The sequence below is a fragment of the Thunnus maccoyii genome, chromosome 13 (genome assembly GCF_910596095.1).
Source record: "Thunnus maccoyii chromosome 13, fThuMac1.1, whole genome shotgun sequence".
NCBI lineage: Eukaryota > Metazoa > Chordata > Actinopteri > Scombriformes > Scombridae > Thunnus > Thunnus maccoyii.
In genome coordinates, this window is record NC_056545.1 from 3,016,463 (window position 1) to 3,033,465 (window position 17,003).

General features: G+C 38.9%; 1 long non-coding RNA gene across 4 annotated transcripts; it reads right to left on the reverse strand.

Annotated features, from left to right (window-relative positions):
- LOC121909779 lies at positions 1-16,816 on the reverse strand. 4 transcript variants are annotated; one of them, XR_006099515.1, is made up of 5 exons: positions 16,775-16,816; positions 15,387-15,446; positions 14,819-14,948; positions 11,978-12,089; positions 1-1,036 (listed from the first exon to the last, which is right to left on the reverse strand). It is a non-coding gene; the product is annotated as an uncharacterized LOC121909779 (long non-coding RNA). The 4 variants fall into 4 exon arrangements; XR_006099513.1 differs by lacking the exon at positions 1-1,036 and adding an exon at positions 7,650-11,170; XR_006099516.1 differs by lacking the exon at positions 1-1,036 and adding an exon at positions 7,650-11,170 and having other exon boundaries at positions 15,387-15,659; positions 16,775-16,813.
- Between the last annotated feature and the right edge of the window lie 187 nt (positions 16,817-17,003).

Here is a 17,003-nt window from a genome sequence, read left to right on the forward strand (position 1 = left end):
AACAAATACAGATACAAATACAAATACTGGGATCTCTGCACATCCCTAATACATCCATATAATTAAATGGAGTATATATTTTGTATACCATGCACCATCATACACAAGGGCATCCCACACAGTCCTTGACCCACATATAGGAAACATATTCATCCCCGAGGGGACAAAGCATGAACACCTTAACAGTAAAGTGGGTCAATAGGCCCACTCCCACACACACTTCTTGTAAGCCAGATGGCCAATTTGGTCCGAGCCACGAGAAAATTAATCACAACACATTTTGTCCTCCGTCTGATTGAATACAATCACCCTGCACCGTGCAGAATAAACACCCCATAGCCTCCCGCAGTGCACAGTCAGCATGTCAGGTGCAGCACGTTCACTGAACATGTACGTTCACAATGGAGCAAAGGAGGAAACACTTGCATTTGGGATGGAGCACTCCAGCTGTCATTTTGTGATGAAGTGTTGTAAATGACTTTTTTTTTTTCATGTAATCATTCTTGTATTCAACGCGTCTCATATATACAATTTTACTTCTGCCAATGACTTCATGCATTTCTAAAATTGGCTTTTGTCTGAATTTTTTGCAACAATCTGGGTTTTGCTTGTACAACACAGGAAGAGCAAACACACAATTATGAAAGAGCTGCAACTGTAAAACTAAAACTAAACTGTCCTGATGAAAAAGTGGCTTTTTGAATTATAATAATAATCTTTATGTAGGTTTATTCAAATAAGTGTTTTACAGACATAAGAGCGGATAAAACAATGAAGAAATGAACACTCATAGGAGCACAGAAAATACATACTAAATAATTAGATTTACCAGAGAAAATGTGAATAAAATAAGATAAAATCATAACATGAAAAGTCAATTCAACATTAATTAAAAGCCAATCTATAAAAATAGCTGATTAGGAGACATTTAAAAGAGAATACTGAGGTTACTTGTCAAATCTCCAGTGGAGGGCTATTCCTAAGTTTTGGACCCCTGACCGCAAATGCACCACCACTCCCTGTCCTCAGCCTGGACCTGAGGACAGTTAACAACAACAACAACTGGTCAGCAGATCTCAGGCTATGAGCCGGAGAGCAGGGAGAGAAAAGGTCAGCAATGCAGGGTGGGGCAAGGCCTATCTGTGCCTTAAAAAACAAGCAATAAGGCCAAAAATATCCAGTGCAAGGAGACCAAAACAAATTTTCTAGTTCTTTTGAGAACCTTGGCAGTGGTATTTCGTATTCGATTTCTGGGGCAAATGATAAACAATTACCATTTTCAGTTTTAGGTGCAATATACAAACGGGTAGAAAATGGAAGATACACCACCATTAAAAAATTTGGCTGGCAATTTTTCTTGTTATTTTTCTTGTAAACAAATCTCATGTGCAGAGCCAAACTAACAATGAACTCATCCTACTTACAAGTCTTGTGTTTGTAACAAAGCCTGATATGGTATTCCTCTGTGCTGTAGTCAAGTGTTGATGTCCAAAAACTTAAAAATCATCAGGGAGTCACACCATTGCACTGGGTGAGATGTCCCTTCATTATGAGGATTACAGGCAGTTAGTTTGTTTAGAAACAGCTCCAAAGACTAATAACCATGATCATGTTTTCAGTCTCCAGAGAGTAGTTCCTTGTGTGGCAGACACAAATAAAAAATCTGTTATTAAAATGTAATTCAATTTTGATAGTCTTTGCATAAACACAGGGTAATTTGAAGATATTTAGTCAAAAAAATTACAATCAACAATAATAATTCAGGTGTGATTGTACAATGTAAACACATCCTGGGGTCGGTAGACCCCCAAATTCCCAGAAACAACACAGAGTGCATGACCCTGTGACCCTGTTCAGGGTTACAGACACGTTTATGAATCTGTGAGGATGGATTGGTTGGTCGATTCCTTCTTCTATGACTAATACTTTATGTCAAGTAAAGTTGGTTATATTCTCGCTGCAGAAACAAATTTGAGCAGGTACTTCTAACATTGAATATCCTGAAATAACAAAGGACTGCAGGGCATTACACAAGCTGGTGGGCTGAAATAAAGAAAGCCCCACTGTGTGACAGGTTTAAAATATCACATCACTGCTGTTGAAAAGCTTTTCTTTCCAGCGTGTGGTTTATTGCCTTTGTTTCCATCTTTTTCAGTAAAAGGTTTCTAAAGCCTCCTTTTGCCTCAGCTGTCATTGTTACTTTCACTGCAGCCATGGTTAGTGAGCACTGGCCACTACTATTTCTAGTTTCCCCTGGTTACCATTTCCCTTTTAAATCCGTCATTTGCTTCCCACTGAGGTGGGGCGTGAACAAGTAAATAAAACAAAGCTACAGTGAGTGTACACACATTTGCAGCACAGGCTCTGAATACATCCAAATGATGCATCTCTTTCTAGCATTATACCATTACAGTGTTTTTACCAGTGTTGGAAACAGAGGATTTGTTCCTGTCCTACACAATTAGGATGGAAAGAAAAGAAAGAACACAAGAGAGAGTGAGGGCACATAAAAAACAACACCTTGCATGCTGAAAGTTGGTGATGATGGACTGGTTACCTCACGTATTGATGACCTACAATACTTTTTGTTCAGGGCACAGCAGGGAGTGATGAAGAAAATGCAGCACAGATTGCATCAAGTTCCAAGTAATTACTGCAAAAATGACCTTAAACAGTATAGAATAAAAATATTCAGGGTCATAAGTCCCATGAACTGTTTCAGGTGTGCATGGGCCACAGGGTTAAAGGGCTCCTATGTTATTCAGAGAACTAGGATTACAATATGTAACAGTTTTTCTATTTCACACTGCAGGTTGCACTCTTCAACGGGCATCTCCAGAGACACGGGGGAGAGTGAGTGTTAAAAAAAATGTGAACCTATCTTTCAAGAGGTGAAGCTCAGTAAGTGTATCCCCTGCCAGGGCACTGACATTACAAACAGCTGCTCAGCAGAGGGCAAGAGAGCAACAGTAAACCTCAAACATAAAGATGTTCCAGACTCGAGCAGAGCCTTTCTCACCCACAAGTTTCTTCTTGGTTTAGAACTCAGACCTGTGAAAAAAAAACCTGACAGTCAGCACCAAGGGGCACAGAGAGAAGGGAGATAGGGAGATAAGCTTACTGAACATGCCACCCAAAAGTGGTTGCCTCACAGCAGATGGTGGCAGTAACAGTAACATGAGCAGATCTGCATCAACACAGTAAGACCCAAAGGAAGTGTCTAAGCTACTGCAGGTCTCTTGGTCACACCCGAGCCATGACTCAAAACCCCATGCTTCTTCCCGCCATCTTCCCATTACATTATGTGCAAGATATCTTGCATGCACAGTTGACATTTTGTCCTAAGCTCCTGGGGTGTCCAAAATGAAAAGGGTTCATCCTCTAGGGAAGATAAATGTGCTCAGTAAATCTCACAGCAACCTACCCATTAAAATTTCATACTTCATGTGAGTATTGTTTTGTCCTGAGGTTAGGTCGGGAAAGGTCAGAAGGTCACCAGAAACATCAGGGTTCCTCTTTTGTGTGAATACGATTAACACAGAAAATATTATGGCAATGTGGTCAGTTGTTGTTGAATTATCTTGCTCCACACACACCAAGGTATGATTATGGTTAAGGATAGGCAACTAAAACAGTTAATTAAAGTCCCCCTCCAGTCAAAAATTAGTTTTTCTGATTCCAGTTAAATGTTTGAGCTTCACTGCAGAATGACACTAGAAGGATGTTTTCACATTCATCTGCTGAAAGTGGAAAGATTTCCTGTGCGTGTCTTCAATCTGAGTTTAAAGTGTGTACCTACAAGCAGAATTTGTGACACCACAACTAGTTTGGAGCCTTTCCCGATCTAGTATGCAAATGTGATGTGGAAACTTGAAGCCTCAGGTACACTGAGAATGGACTTATCAGTGAAGTAGGAAACATCTTGTGACCAGAAGTCAAGTTTGCATATTCATAGATTCTTGAGTTTTTAAGAAGGAACAGATGTCATTTTAGGGATTTTAATGAGGTAATTTAACTTTTTCTTTGTGGAAAAACCATTTCAGACACAAATTATTACTCAAAGCAGAGTATTTTTATATGTCTGGAGGAGACCTTAAAGGTTAAGGAAAGATCATGGCAGTGAATAAAGATGCAAACTTTAACTGCAGGTTTGTGACAGGAAGCAAATTCTGGTCTTCTGCGTGAAAGTCAGATGATGTCCCACATCCCAACATTAAGGGCACATGACTTCTTGCATTAGCACTGAACATCAGTACTGGATATAAATTATGAGGTGCAGATTTGTCCAATAGGGATGCGAATCCCACAGATACTGTGCTGTCACTGTTTCTTAAGGCCAACTGCTAGCAGCACAAAATTTAGCAAATCTTTTGCAAGAGAAATAAACCAAAGTACATGTAATTATACATTCCAGCTAGCTATTGCTCACTCCCCATAACTGAAACACCAAATAGACACTTAATTCAACAAAACAGTGTAAATATAAAGCTGGCAGCTGCAAGACGTGTCACACTATAAAAAACACACTGAACAATGCAACCACAGGGCTGCTGCTGTGTCACAGCTGTCTGCGGTGGTAACAGTGGGGGGGTAATAAAATAGTGTTGGACACCTAATCATTTGCAAAACAGCTTAAAAACAAAAAAAATTGGGCCTCAGTTAAAACTCATGATAAACGTCAAGAAGAACAAAAGTGGGACTGCTTTCAGTTAACCGAGGTTTAAGAGAACGTGTTTGCTCTCAAAAAGACCACTAATACATGAAATATACAAACTAAGAATGGGTTCACTGTTGTACTAGTAAGTCTAATAAGAAAAGAATGTGCTTCTTAAAACAGTCACAGGATAAAAACATACAAACGGTGGAAAATCGTACCCTGAAATTGACCTACACCTTATTGTGAAAATGTTGCAGTTGTGAACACTGTCAATAGTTAACACCTTTGGGAAAACTACACACTTGACTTTTTTATGTGATTGGATGATTGAATGGTTTAAGGTTAATGGTGTTAGCAACTGCACTTGGAGTTGTCACTCAAGTTACAGGGAGCTAGTTTCAAGGGGCCAATTTTGACCCTCTGACATGCCTTTCCATGCAACAACAAGAAACAGTATCTCACATTAGTGTATGAAAAGTTAAAAGGTCTCTCATCAGGTCTGTTAAAGGTGATACTTACATTTTGTTGCTCAGATTTTCAGTGCAGGCTTTGGGTAAAGGAGAACTCCCCAGAAAAGGGTAGCAAAGCTGTTATTTCTTGTCTGTGCAGCTGCAAACAGCTGAAAGGGCTGCAGTCATAATGAGGCTGAGGAGCGGGAGATTAACGCTGCCTTATCAGAGCTGCCTGAAGGTTCCTGCTCTTTATTTCAAATCCTTGTTTGACTGAATTAAAATATACTGGGATTATTGACTCCATGTAAATATTCAAGAGGCACATCATCAAAGCTCTGGGTTTTTTTTGTTGTTTTTTTTGTTTTTTTTAAATTTGCCTTTAATGGATAGTAGGCAGTGAAGAAGCAGACAGGAAAAAATGGAAGAGAGAGATGGGTATGACGTGTACACAGGTCCCTGGCTGAGAATCAACATCCAATTCTGCAGCCTGTGTAGCTTTTTTAGCCTCTTTTGGCCCATTGTTTTGTATCCCTCCTCTGCCAAAAGACTGTATGTACCCTACCCACTGTTCAATAATACTATCCTTATCACCCCATTTACACCTGATATGTATCTGGAATCATTATCTGGATTTGTTATCTGGATAATGACATCTAATCAAGGGTCTTTGCATTTACACCTGGTATTAATAAGCTTTTCGTGTTATCTCAATCTCAGTGTTGCCTGCACTGTGATCAGATCTCAATATGCAAATTACACAGACCTGGTGAACACACCGAGGCAGCGAAAGGCATCTGTAGGCTATTTTTCAATAGCCTGAGTAAGTAGACTAATGTCTTGCTAGGTCTAATGCTTACTCGGCATGTGACCCCCATCTCGCGGGTCGTAGTGGTCCCTCGAGAGTCTCCCAAAGCATTGCTCCCATACAAGGTCTACTTATTTTTCATATACTCAGAAACGGGTCAGGGCCAGACCTCTAGATCTGTCGGCAATGTAATGTCATGTAAAACAAGAATTTGTGGTATATGTATCTGTAGGTGGTATATGTAGGTACAACGATACCAAAAACCAACACGACATGCAGCTGTTGTTTGCCAAGAAATAGTTTCACCGACGTGGAAGAAATCCAGGAAGAATCACAGGAGGCTCTTGACACAATGACAAAAGATTATGCTGAGACGGAGAAGTGCTGGGACAAGTGTATCGCACCTCATGGAAAGTGTTTTGAAGGGGATTAGAAAGATTCTGCTGAAAGATTAATAATTACAGTGTTTTTTAAACAAATCTTGGAATTTTTGGGTCCTCCTTCGTAGGTGCTGTTAGGCGGCTATTTCCAAATTTTTGGACAGAGCCAGGCTAGCTTTTCCCCCCTGCTTCCAGTGTTTATGCTAAGCTAGGCTAACCACTTCCTGACTGTACTTTACACACAGACATAAGACTGATATCGATCCTCTCATTCCCAGAAACGAAACATATTTCTCAAAATGTTGAACTATTTTTTTTAATGTGCAATGTTAGGATTAATGCAGGAATAAAGAATTTACATAGGACAAATGTCTTACAAGGTCCAGGAGAATTTCCACATACCGTAGCACAGTGCACACAAAAGTGACTGCAGTCTCTCCATTATTTGAGTAGAAAATAGATGATAGTCTTACATGTCTTGTTAATGTAATCAGAGAAGACTGGATGTGAAGTGTGGCTGTCTGCTGGTGATTAAGAGCTGCACTGACCAAATTTTGATTCACTACATTTGGGAGCAATCGGCCACCTGGGTCCCATGCACGGCTTTAACCAAACCCTATTTTGTGTCTAAATGGAGCCCTTGCTCCGCCCCTTCCCTCCCTCCTTCTGTGCCCTCAATGAGACACTGATGTGTCTGAGCCGAGGTGTGCCACAGTGATTCATTAGTTCATTAAGGTGTCTTGTGGCCATGGCAACAATCTTTCCAAGAGGTCAACGGTAACATGACAGTCCCCTTCAGGGCAGACCCTGTCACAGGATCTGAGCAATGGCAGGAGGTACAATCAGTTACCCCTCCCCCAAAACATTCTGAGGTCTGCTAACCCATTTATGCCCTTAGCCTTTCAAAAACACACACAAATGTGCACATACACAGCTGCATAACACAATGCTCCAACTATAATCTAATCAGAAATTCTGGCTAGTATATCTAATGGTACTTCATATTATTCCAGTACGCCTCCAGCATTGCAAATTTCACCACTGCAAATGAGAGGTGAAGGCACATGACTTTATTTTTAGATTTCCCCAGAACTCTTACTGTTTGCAAGCCCCTTCAGGCGAATTTGTGATTTGTGATAGTGGGCTTTATAAATGAAAACTGACTTGACTTGACTTATTCAGAATCTGCTATGAATGGTTGCTGTAGAATAACTCCCTCTAGTAAGTTATGTTTGTTGTAATGGTAATTACCAGATGAGTAACATCTAAATAAAAACAAAATAGAATTATTTTTGTTGAATAATGAACATTATTTTTTCATTTACCTTAATAAACACATTATATATTTCCCAGACTCCACGATGGCGCACATTCATTCCAATGAAAGTCACTCACCTAGAACATAAGACAAAAGTCTTCTCTCTTCTAAGTTTGCGTTATGCGACTCACTGAGGTCAAAACTTCAGCAAAACTTCACCTACTTCCAAGGTGCATAGAAAAGAAAAACCAGCGGTCTTTATAAGGCTACAAGCCGAAATGCATTGGTCTCATAATAGAGTTGTTCTTTATACTACAAGTGTTGCTGAGGTTTTGATCTCTGCACACTTCTTTCCTTCTCCATGCACCTTGGAAGTAGATGAAGTTGTGCCAGAAATCCCTAATCTGCATTATACGACTCACCGCACATGTGCATTAATGATTCTCTTCTTGGCCCCGCCCAGAGCAGCTCCGCCCAGTCCTACAGACTTTTTGAGATAATGTCATGCAAATAAAAAAGGCTTTTCTGGGCTCTGTCAACATTCATGGTTTGAAAATTCATAATAAAATTAAGTGGCATCAGTTTTATAGATGTCTCTGTTATAATGATGCTAATCTAATTGGGGCTGCAGAGGATCACTGTACTGCACCTTGGTACTTGGACCAATACCAACTTCCCGCAGTCTCCGGCTGAATGATACCATGCTTGAAGCCTGTGGAGCCACTGCTAAAACTGGACTTCCTGGTTGGTGTTTCATCTCCTCACTGGTACCCGCAGCAATATCTCTCTTCCAAAACAGCCTCTTGCATTTTTTAGCATAGTGCTATTTTCAGTCTGGACTGCCTCTTAGGCAATAAAAGTAGTTAAGACTCACAAGAATCCTCTATCCAGTGATGTAGTTTCCGACAGGGCAATATTCCTGTTTCCATTTGGAGGGTTATCAGTGTGATTGCTGTAATTTTCTTTAAGACGTTATAGACATAAATGTTTTTCCTTGGTGAGCATATACAAGTTTTTAAAATTCATTTTTCTTGCCCTTGAAGCCCCCTGGTATTTTTTTGGTGAATGGTGTTCTTTTCCCACCCCTTCCCCCTGACAGAGTCTGTTCAAACCATCAGTCCTTGACTTCGTCTGGCACCCCTGTGGTGAAACACTCTGCCCCCAATCTGTGAGAGCAGAGCCACCCGTGTGTGGGCTGCAGAGAGATGGATGATGATGATGATGAACTTGTGTAAAATGCCCTGACTACTTCAAAGATTTTTTTATGCCAGTGGTTGATTACCTCTATGTTGGCCTACACACAAGAGCACCATTTTCATTTCAGATTTGGGGAAGACATTTACTGCCTCTACAATTATAGCTGTGTGGTATTCATACACATGATGCACTGCACATATGAAACTTAACATGAAATCCTGCCCTGAAGACTACATTGAGAAAGGGTCGTATTTTCTGTAATTCTGATTCACGCAATAGTAGCGGTCTTAATAAGAACAAAAACCATTTACACCATCATCAATATATCAAAATGTTAAAGGGAAACTTCATCCATTTTACACATGAAGGTCAGTTTTTAGGTTAGTACTACTCATGTTTTATATTGTCATCTGTGGTTCTGGGGGAAGATTTTTAAGCTTTGAGAAAATAACACCTGCTGATAACATCATCTCAGTTTGGGCTCGGACACAACAAATCTATAACAGAAAGTTTGTGTTACAAACTGGTTTTGTGGAGTTTGACATTGGCATTTTCCAGACATCTACTGTATATAGCCACTGAAAGTTACATCATGGTTAATGTATTTTTGATCATTATTGTACAGAGGAATGATGAAATACTTAAGTGATTAAGTCAGGTTTGTGCCTGAGGTTGTTTCCTGTTTCTTTATAGTTCATCAATTATTTATGTGACTTATAAATCAACATAAATACTAGAAAAACAACATGCTTTCTGCAAAATACAATTTTTACTCCTGGTAGATTAAAAAGGCCATAACTAATAAATAAATTACCAAAAATATACAACATTGCAACCAACTCTTCAAAATACAGTAATTAATCTTAATCCCACAATGGGTAAAAAGCTCCATTTTTTAACACTTGCAATATGTCATATGATATACTCAACCTCATTTTTCAAACAAATTCTTCAAAACACGTTACAGTCAAGTCTCTTTGATCTCCTCAGTCAGTCAATCTCCAGTTTAACTCACATCGCTCCATATACATAATTCAATTCCTATCTAGTGTAAACAAGCTCAGTACTCGTATATAAGGGCCATTTGCTCTGTTGCAAAGATGAGATAATGAGGTTGAAGTTGATTGAATACTGTAATGGTCTTCAAAACTTGAATTTGTCTCGTCTTGAACTGCAGTTTTACATTTCTTCAAATGAAGCTGACATACTTGTCTTTTTTTGGACATCATGATTTTGCTGGTTTGCTGTTTTCGCCATAATAAGGGCATGACAACAAAGTTTTTGCTTCAGGGCTTCATAAAAGGATAATCAGACAGTCAGAAAGTCATATAGAGATTAAAGAGAAAAAATATATAAAGCTGAGCAACACACAGAGTTCACTTGCTCTTGGATCAGTAAGATTTCATCTTGTTTGTGGAAAATTTACCTCAATAAATTAACAGGAAAGTGAATATCATCTCTCTGTCAAGTCTGAGTACATTTACACGGCATGTGTGAATTTTAATGGAGTCTGACCGTTAAATCTAAAATTTGATACCCTTTCTGCTCCCGCTGCCTCTGTTTGATTTCCAGCCACTCACAAAGCGCTAGAGATGGCTGGAATAAAGATTAAAAGGGAGCAGAAAAAAAAAGGTTGAGAGAAAGGAATATAACAAAGAGGCACAGCTGATTTAAAGTACAGTAGAAGAATGATTTGGCAGAGGGGACTCATCTTTTTTTCTGCCTCTCCTCTCCATTACAGGGGAAAAGAAGGATTTCAGATGGGGTCTGGGATTTCTGCCCACTTCAAAGACTTTTTCACACGAGCCTCTGACTTTCTTTCCACTCTTACATAAAACAGACTTAATTTCTGCGGGTCAGTGATATTTGTGTGGCCCAGCCTTCATTTCTATGAGTTAAAGAGTCAAATATAGATTTTTACAGCAACATCACAGCCAGTAACAATGACACCAATTCTGTTTCCTACTTGAATCCCACAGAAAGGCATAAAGTGCTTTAAACTAGGCACAATAAAATGTAGATCATATGTAGAATGTTTCAAAAGCTAAAACTCTTTTTTAAAAAGTAGGGTAAGAAATGGACCAGAAAAAGAGGAGATTTACTTAAAATGCTTGAGGTCTTCTGGCAAGAAGTTCCAAAGTTCAGGAGCTTTGACTGCAAAAGTCCAGTCAAAGTTGAGTTATGAGAGTGAATGATTGGTCGGGACACCTGCACAGAGGGGGGTGTGATCTAGAGGGCATACATGAACCTCCGGCTCATTATGCTCTCCTAGTGAAGCCCCTCTCCAATGGCAGGTGAAAAGAAATGGCTGGCGATACCATCTGTCACGGACATAGCACATGCCTGTCCACACCCTTCCCATGACAACAGTAGAGTTAGCAGTGAAATGACTGCAGTGCAGAGGGAACTGAGCACTCTAAACTGAAGGGAAAAAAAGGGAGACAACTGAAAATAAGCTAAACACAAAGGCTCTGCCAGGTAAGGTTTTAAGGGTTATCAGTAAAATCATGAAGGTCTCTACTGTGAGTTAGTATAAAGCAAAAAAAATTAAGTCAAGAGACAAAGACAAAGGCAGGATGACCTTTTCAGTGTGAGCTAGACACAACTAATTTTTGAAAATGAACTTGAGGAAAACAGTATTAAACTCTCTCAGTTATTAGATTTGTGGAAGTATGATTGGGGTCAAAAATGTACTCAAATTATGATCAGGACTCTTATTAGATACCATTCATTTGGTTTAGCAAGGATACACAGCTGGGTGTCATCTGAATAGCAGTGAAAATGTGTTATCATGTTACCAAAATTAATGATAATGCTACGTTCATGAAGGGCATGACCTAGAGGAAACATGTTGATTGAAACAATACCGGGGCTTAGTATGGAGCCCTGTGGGACACCACAAGTAAGGGGAGCGTTAAAACAAGAAGCCTCATCAACTACAGAAAATGTTCTAGCAAAACATTTTGAGAGGAGATGAGTACTTGATGTCAAGCAATTTATCCAACTAACTTAGTAAAATATTGTGATTAACAGTGTCAAAGGAATAATTAAGGTAATGTGCACATTAAAAGGGATAAATCTGAACACTGCACCCATAATTAAACAGAAAAACAATATACTAGTCTTTCCTGTTTTGGATGGCAGCATCCAGTGGGGCTGGCAAACAATAAATGTGCATTGCAGCCATAATCAGGCAAGAAGTGGGACAAACACAGCCTGGATACTCACCTTGGTCTTCGCAGGTTTAACCTGCCTTCTGTTGCCTCCTTCATATTCCAAAAAAGCTGAAGGGCAATGTAAGAGTTCTCTTCGACATATCTTCTGTTTCTGTAACAGAAAACTGGACAAATATATAGTGGTGACTCATAAACCCAGTCTTGACAATACAGTGAGACAACTAATCAAATCACTATTTTACACTGAAAAGTCACCTGACTGCATAAACATCACTACAGATTAAAGACAACGGCTGTATTGTGTAATTGGCTATTTTGGCGTTCAAAATGACTGATCAGAGAGAGAATTAGAGTGACTTCTTAACATTTCTGCTACACCTGACTGTGTCTTAGCAGGGATGTCATTACTTTGTAAAAGCTTTGTTCTCATTGCCCAAACTACAAAGTGTGAATTGTGTTATAAGATTCCTTTTGGAGAGAATGCTGAAAAGCTCAGTTTATACGTTTGAAAAATGCTATCTTAGTGTGGAAGGGAGACCACAACTAAGAGGAAGTGTTTAATAACAGATGTTTTGGCCCACATTGAAAATGTTGTATATGTTAAATATGATAAATGTAATCAATAAGGCAAAGTATCTCTGACATGTTCACTGGTGCCAGTTTTATACATCAAAGAGAGTCTGAGCTTAGATTCTTCAGTAACGGGGGTAACTAGGGCATGCTGCAGACTAAGGAGGAAAGAGCCAGTGGATAGTGAGCTACTGGTATTAACAAAGGAGAAAATTTGTGGGCCAACAGTTGGGAAAAGCCTGTTTCAGGAAGAGCCTGGTTAGAGTCATGTCTCATGAGTAAGAGGTAGATAGATTTCATGTAAGAGATGGTTTCCTCCAGAGTGGAGAGAAAAACTGGCTCAAATCCAAACCAAATATTCCCTGATGAGGTGCAAGATACACTTTTACACATGTGTGTATAGCTGCTGCTGCTTTTCAGCATGAAGTCCATACTAGGTTTATTTCAAGTTGACAAAAGGCTGATTTAGTTATGATTCATATTGGTCAAAATCTACAGTAGTACATAATCAAGAAACAAAATAATCTCAACACGAAGCTTGATTTACTGGCTTTTTTGGAACTTTCAGCCGAATCTCACAGTCTTCATCAGCGAAGTAGAATGAACTTCCATGCTCAACACACAATGATGTTTATTTTTTGACAATTTCTCTCTAGTTTTTGCCTTTTTGTCGAGAAATACTGGACTACTCAGGTTTCTAAAAAAATTTCAAATGAAACAATCCAAGAAGGCAATATGCATGTATGGCACATAACTGAAAATGAAGTAAAGGATATATTTCAAAAAAAGAAATACCACAGTTGTCAATATCATGTTTGGTCACCATCCTGAATGCCAAATGAAGGCAAGGAGGTCCGATCTTTTATGATATTGTGCTGTCAATCCTCTTAAAGTGTATTTGATTTTTTTTCTAAGTATAAAAAGGAAAGGAGATCCTTGAACCACAAAAGAGAATGAGGGTCACAGTATTTCCAATCCAAGCTACAACCAAAAGCTAAGGCATCAGTCTTCATTGCTGTAAGGCCTGGGAGTTTTCAGCTGATTCCAAAAATAGCAATGATACGAGAAGGTTTAAAAGGAAGATTCAGCAGCTTGGAAAAAGTCCAAAAGTACAATAGTTTGCAAGCTTGTGGCAAGAAAATAACATGTGTATGATTGACTGTAGATATAATGATTATTAATAAATACTTTATTTCATGTCCCTTTTTCTTTCAAGTAACTTTGATGAAATTCATGGATCAATGAATAATGGCTGTCTTCAATATAATTTATTGTCAAATCAAACTTTTATGATTTCATTAAATGTATTCTATATTGATTCAAGGCATGGATGAAAAAGATTGCCTGATACTGATTTTGTTTAGACTAAGTAAAATGAATACATATACATAGTTATAGAGTGAAGTATGTAAGAGGCAACAGATAATGCTTGAGTAGAGATACTTTTGTTTTTATTGGTGGTTTTGCAGTTGGGTGATGAAGTCACTGGAGGTCACAGTGTACACGCCTTTTTTTACTGAAGACGAGTCAATCACAGTCACAGTTTCATAACATGAGTGCCCCACATTTGGAGGTACTTTCTGGTAAGTCTATAGTGGGCTGTAAATGTTCTGCAACCACAGGATTTTTGTCTCCACGTCTAATGCCTGCACTATGTCCGCAGCTGTAGGTGCATGCATGACAGGGGACAGACAGCTGGGTGAGCTTTTCTGCTGCAGCTGTTAGCCAAGGTGACTCTAAAGTCAGTGAAGAAAACAGCAGAAGCCTGCTCACTTTACTGGAAGAGTTTCTTAAATCTTTGCTTAATCCTCACTCTGAACACTTGAGTGTGTGCATCATGGCTGATTATTTATCCCTAATGCACTCCTGTGTTGAAAGATATGCAAATATTAATACTTTCCTTTAGCTTTTTTAATCACAAGAATATTAACAAGACCATTTATGTCCTGGAGAAAATGTGTGAGCAAGATGTAAACAGCTGGAAGTATTTGAAAAACTAACATTTTAACAGTTGCTAGGGTGTTTGTAGATTATTGCCAGATGATTCAAAGTGGTTGCTATGGACTTTGTGGGTAGCTTGCAGATTTATAACTTACTGTATGATTGCTAAGTCGTGCTAGATGATCGGTTGGTCAGTTGAAGCATGTTTTATAATTTCAGAATTTTTGAGAAAATATACATTTGTTAGTAAAGTTTATTTACCTTTCTAGGTCAGACTTTTAGTGTTAGTAGTGTTAATAGTGTTTTACAAAAAAAGACAAAAGCAAGAGATAGAGAAAATAGAGGTAGAAATAAATCAAACTAAACAAAAGTAAGTCTCAACTGGTTGGGTGTTGAGCTGCTTTTTGAAGGTGTCCTCAGATCTTAAGTCCAAAGTGAGAGAGCTCCGAAGTTTAGAAAGCCAAAACTTCAAAGGCACAGTCTCCTTTGGTTTAAAGCCTGGATCCTGGAGCCTGGAGAGAGGTACAACCAAAAAGTGTTGGTTAGAAGACTAAAGATGATATAGGGTGCGGTATCTCTCTAAGCAGATGCCTGACTGACCATGCAAAGCTCTATAGGTCACTACAAGTCAGTCAATAAGTCAATAGACAGCCTTTACATTTACAAACAAGTCCTCTCTATGTGAAAAATGTTAAAGAAGCAAGTGAGAAATTATTTGATGATAGCATTTTTAAAATCAGAATTGTTAAGTGTTTAGGTTTTGTGTGTAAATGATCTTCATTTCGTTATGAAAGTTCTCAAATACTGTCCAAAGAAAATTTAATTTTAACTCATGGGTGGATTCAGTTTTAACATGCATTAAAAACACAGTGATAAAACCCAACGTGCTACAGGAGCTAGTGTTTTAAATACAATCAGGTGTGGAAACAGCACATGCATTGCAAACTCACCTGTATTACAACTGAGTCTGTTCCCCCCTACTACTGGATGTGGCTGAAGTGGAGGTTTCACTACAAAAAAAAAAGAATTCATAGTGGTAGTAGCAGGAATAACAGTGATATATGGTAACAATAGCAGTATTTGTGGTGATCTAAAGGCAGTATTTATACTAGAACTAGCTTCTGCAGGAGTAGTTTTACATTAATAGTAGTTGTTGCAGTATCAGTATGATGTATGAAGAGTGATGTAGACTTCCTCAACCAGTTGCCGCCTCAGCAATCAGTCTAAAAAGCAAACAAACATGTAGCTGCTGTCTCTGCAATCACAGTCAACTGTCAACAGTAAAATCACAAAAGTGTGAATAGCTTATGGTAGCTCACAGCTAGCCCCTATAGTCATTTCCATGTCTCTGCACCTGTAGTGACCTCCACTATGGGACACCTTTAACCTGTGTTATACTTGTGATATTAACATTGAATCAGATGGCTCAGTGTAGTCAAGGTCTGTCCTGGTGCCATGTTCATGCTGATTATTATACTGTATTATTATACTGTATGTTTTTACAATTCCACTTGTAAGTTTCAGCTCATTGTTTAGCTGTCCAGCACGCAACTTTACTGTTTTGGTTCACTCTCACTGCTCTCATAGTGTCAACTCATTTTCAGATGCAAGTCTTTCTTAAAACAACAGCAAGGACCCCAAATGAACATTGAAACAGGGTTTTCCTGCTGTAATCATTCCTCCTGTTCATACTGACCATTAGTTCTTACTGACCACCTTCATGATGCCCTTACAATGTCAGTGATGGGGACCAAAATCCACAAGCCGCCTTCTGTGCAAAAATATATTTTAAAGTTTATCTGATTCTAATATGAAGCTTCAGTTGTCCAAATGAGTCAAATCAAGTAGATATCTCTCAGCGTTACAGTCTTTTTAGTGCCAAAGTCCCTCCTTTTGTTACTATACTTCCACCACAGCTCAACAGGGAAACACAAAGAGGGAATTTGATGCTAAAAAAGACTGTAAATGTGGCAGATATCCACTTGATATGAATAACTCAGACTGCTGAAGTGTCATATAAGTTTCATATCAACTTTTAAATGCATTTTTGCACAAAATGACTGTGTGGACACGCTGCAGATTTTGGCCCCTATCACTTACACTGAAGCATTTGAACAGCCAGTATGAACAGGAGGAATGATTACAGTGAAGAAAACCTCTTTCAGCGTTCATATGGACACCTGACTGTTTTAGGACAGACTTGAAAAATTGTGACCAGTGTGTAGAATTTAGTGGCATCTAGCAGAATCGACTTTACAGAAATGGATTATGATATGCATAAGTATGTTTTAATTAGTGTATAATCACCTGAAAATAAGAATCGTTTTGTGTTTGTTACCTTAGAATGAGCCCTTTGTATCTACATAGGGAGTGGGTCCTCTTCCACAGTGGCCGCCCATAGTCTGTAAAAAAATATGGATGTAGTCACCGTGACATCACCCATTGGTTTGTGAACTGCCATTTTGAAACCCCGAGTTTAGTCATTTGACCATCGCAATCTTGGATTTCACCATCGCCATGTTTGATTTTTGGAGCCAGAAGTGACCATATTTGGACGAGAGGGTGGA